The sequence below is a fragment of the Phaethon lepturus genome, unplaced genomic scaffold, assembly GCF_000687285.1.
Source record: "Phaethon lepturus isolate BGI_N335 unplaced genomic scaffold, ASM68728v1 scaffold1841, whole genome shotgun sequence".
Classification (NCBI taxonomy): Eukaryota; Metazoa; Chordata; class Aves; order Phaethontiformes; family Phaethontidae; genus Phaethon; species Phaethon lepturus.
This window is the reverse complement of record NW_010516760.1, coordinates 42,011-46,634: the sequence shown is the minus strand read 5'-3', so window position 1 is coordinate 46,634 and position 4,624 is coordinate 42,011.

Here is a 4,624-nt window from a genome sequence, read left to right as displayed (position 1 = left end):
CAGACACTGGTCTCCTCTCCCTTCCTCAGACTGGCAAGCATTAGCGCTAACTAGAGGAGCAAAAAAATCAGGAGCTTGCTAAAAGTGTAACAGAAGTAGCATAGCTTGTGGGAGGGCGGCGGAGAGTCATTGCCGACGGGTGTGCGCCCAGTCTGACCACTGTCTGTCGGGGTAAATATTGCTTTGGTTCTGTGGTTGTGAAGTTCATAGGTACTGTAACGCGAGCAGAGTGCCGTATCTGGACAATCCCTGCCCCTGCCTTTCTTATTGGAAGCAGCTTGTTTTTAGATCCAGCCTATCCATGTGTAGTGCTTCGATTAACCATCTCCCACTATTGCCAGCATCCAGAGAGACCCTAAGCCTGTTTCCACGTCATGCCAACTTCCCCTCTTCTCCCTCTCAGTTTTACCATGTTAACCAAATACCTTCTCCGTGCCATAATAATCTCTTGGTTTTGTTTATTATACTTGGTTTTTGGTTGGGGTTTTTTTCCGCTTTTGAGGGTGGCTGAGGAAAGGAGGGCTGCAACACACAGAGATCCTGTCAGAGGATACCTCAGAAGTCAGTCAGTGAAACTAAAACCAGCATGATGACCAAATATCCAGTTATTTCAAAAAGTCTATATTAAGGAAGCCGTTTTGACGCTACTTCTGTTCAAATTTGCGACTTCTATTTCCAGAAGGATTTTGAAAAAATAAAGTGCCTTGGAAGTAGAGGATGCAAGTCTTCATTTTACAGTGAGGAATGTAGATTCTGTCACTTCAAAGATTAGAACCATGTCTGTGAGAACAGAAACGCTGTTCTCACTAAAACAATTTTTGTAACACCTTCCTTTGGTTTTCAGCCTGTAGTAGCACATGCACCATAAACAAAAGTTGTGTGCATTTATTTGGTTAAATACTGCCATTTCTGCAGGTGAAAATTTTCCAGAATGGTCTTATGTGCAGAAAAGGTAGTTCACCTGCATTAAAACTTGTTTGATACTTGAATTGCACATGCAAATCTTTTTACTCTGTGTTAGCTACAAATTCTTGTGCTGACCCTATGATTTTTTCTTAAATTTCTGCTGAAATTTTTACAGAATCTCTGTAGTTCACCTAACCCCCAAATGACATCTGGCTTTTTACACACAGAAATGGCTTTGAGCACAGGGAAACTTATTTAGAAATTACAGTGCTAATGCATGCAGTAAAGCCCTCTGTGTTCTCAAGAAGACTCTTGACATCAGGAATGTCATGGACTTTAACATTCTTTCATTTTCCAGCAATATGTCAAGACCTGTATTTCCCCCCTGTGAGGAAAGTATTTTTTCAGCTTTCTAAAGTGTAGTGGCTTCATGTGTCCAAGTCAGGTGCAGCCTTGCTAGCCACAACAAATAGGTAGATAGATGCAGTGTAAAATGTGATTCTCAGATGTTTCTCAAACACATACAAATAAAAACAACATGCTTAAAAAAGAAAAAAAGGTTTCCTGATGAGTTTTACATTTTGCTTTTCATAAAATGTTCCTGAAGACTGTAGAGTGCTCTTAATCATGATTTTAGTACAGCTCCTTAAAAACCACATGCAGGCATCTCAAACTTTTCAATAATACATTACTGTCAGGCTTAATGTTTTGTTACTGAGCAGTAATGTCTGATTCAGAAGTACAAATGCATATCTACTCGATGATGCAGAGATTTAAGCAGGGCTTCCTCAGGATACTAAGTAAGTTCACCATAAAATAATAAAAAGTAATCTCAGATATCCTTTATGAGAACAGAAGCTGTCTGGCAAAGTCATAAAAAGAATATTACTGTACACAAGGCAAGGATTTTATAATGTTCAGCGAAATTGCACAGTTTCAATTTAAATGAATATTCATGTATGAGTGTTCTATCCTAATAAAACACTTAATGTCTGAACACTTTCTACCAAGTGTCCACACAATTTCTTTTTCTTCCTATTCCATCAATGGACAGAATGTCCACCTTATGACCTTCTCAGGGCTTGCTCTGAAAGACTTTAGAAAGAGTCAAACATCTCCGGAACAGAAGACCTGACAGGAGAAAGATGTCTTTATGGTAGAAGTGTACATGTCTTGAAACTCTTTGCTGAGTTGCAGTAGCTAATAGAAGAGCAAGATATTTTGCTGTAGACTCTCAAGTCTTCAGTTCCCCAAAACAAAATTCACTAGGTGCAATAACCTGTTCTCTGAGCCAAAAAGTATTCAAAACTTACAATTTCAAAAGTTACTACCAAAAGGTGGTCTGCCATTTATACAAGAAGAATGGCAGAATGGAGGCCGTGGGGTGTCTTGCGCCCTTCAAGGTACTTAAGAGAAATAAATTCCCTCCACAGTTCTGCCACCTTGGTAATCAGCATGGGACCATCAAAATTAAAAGCAGTGGTTCATTCAGCTTGATGTAGGCAGCCAGGCTTTTAAAATTAAAAGCTGTAATATATGCATGGCCAAACTCAACACATAGAACATAGAATCTGTGCACTGGCTTGTATGGCACACCAACATGGGGTATGTATGCAATATGAAGGTCTAGTTACAAATACATGACTCAACTTCTGTTTTGATTCAGATCTCCATACTTTTCACAAGTTTTTAGAATTTGGACATGGTGCAAAATATAGTTTTTGAAGAACCCAAATTTGGAGTTATAATTCAAATTCTGACATGACTACTTTTAACCAGAACAGTTTTTAGAAATTGCCTTTTGCACTGATCTTTCCTTCCAAAACACAAATTCTTAAAATGTAAACATTTCAAACTTCCCATATTGCTGCAATTAGTTGAATTTTTCCATATAGGCTATATTTAAATCAGTTAAGGTGCAATTAAGGTTCCATTGTTGCCAAGAGCTTCTAATTGTTCTGTAATACACTACAGATAAACTGAAATTGAGGGCAGGCCACCCGACCAGGAAGACTGAGTGGATGAGGCCCTCTACAGACAGATAGGAGCAGCCTGACTTTCACCAGCCCTGGTCCTCATGGGGGACTTCAACCACACTGATATCTGTTGCAGGGACAACACAGCAAGGCATAAGCAATCCAGGAGGCTTGTGGAGTGAATTGATGATAACTTCTTTCTCTAAGTGATAGTGGAGCCAAGAAGGAGAGTGCTATGCTGGACCTTGTTCTCACCATCAAGGAGGGGCTGGTGGGGAATGCTGAAGGGCAGCCTTGGCTGCAGTGATCATAAAATGGTGGAGTTCAAGATCCTTAGGGCAGCGAGGAGGGTGCACAGCAAGATCACTACCCTGGACTTCCAGAGAGCAGACTTTGGCCTCTTCAGGGATCTGCCTTGTAGAGTACCATGGGAGAAAGCCCTGGAGGGAAGAGGGGCCCAAAAAAGCTGGTTAATATTCAAGGATCACCTCCTCCAAGCTCAGGAGTGATGCATCCCAACAAAGAGGAAGTCAGGCAAAAACGCCAGGAGGCCTGCATGGATGAACAAGGAGCTCCTGGACAAACTCAAAACACAAAAAGGAAGCCTATAGAAGGTGGAAGCAATGACTGGTAGCCTGGGAGGAATACAGAGATATTGTGCAAGCAGCCAGGGATCAGGTTAGGAAAGCTAAAGCCCTGATGGAATTAAATCTGGGCAGGGACCTCAAGAACAGCAAGAAAAGATTTTATAGGTACATTGGTGATAAAAGGAAGACTAGGGAAAATGTGGGCCTCTCTGGAAGGAAATGGGACACCTGGTTACCTGGGATGTGGAGAAGGCTGAGGTACTCAATGACTTTTTTGCCTCAGTCTTCACTGGCAAGTGCTCAAGCCACACTGCTCTAGTTGCAGAAGGCAAAGGCAGGGACTGGGAGAATGAATAACCACCCACTGTAGGAGAAGATCACATTTGAGACCATCTAAGGAACCTAAAGGTGCACAAGTCCATGTGACCTGATAAGATGCATCCATGGGTGCTGAGGGAACTGGCAGATGAAGTTGCTAAGCCACTGCCCATCATATTTGAGAAGTTGTGGCAGTGTGGTGAAGTTCCAACTGACTGGAAAAGGGGAAACATAATCCCCATTTTTAAAAACAGCAAAGAGGAAGACCCAGGGCACTACAGGCCAGTCAGTCTCACCTCTGTGCCCAGCAAGGTCATGGAGCAGATCCTTGTGGAAACTATGCTAAGGCACATGGAAAATAAGGAGGTGATTGGTGACAGCCAGCATGGCTTCACTAGGGGCAAATAGTGCCTGACAAATGTGGTGACCTCCTATGACAGGGTTACTGTGATGGTGAATAAGGGAAGAGCAACTGACATCATCTACCTGGACTTGTGCAAAGCATTTGACACTGTCCTGCATGACATACTCATCTCTAAATTGGAGAGACATGGATTTGACAGATCGACCACTTGGTGGATAAGGAATTGGCTGGATGGTCACACTCAGAGAGTTTTGGTCAACGGCTTGATGTCCAAGTGGAAACCACCGACAAGTGGCGTACCTCAGGGGTCGGTATTGGGACCAGCGCTCCTTAACATCTTTGTCCACGACATGGACGGTGGTATTGAGTGCAGCCTCACCAAGTTCACTGACAACATCAAGCTGAGTGGTGCAGTTGACATGCTGGAGGGAAGGGATGGCATCCAGAGGGACCTGGACAGGCTTGGTAGGTGG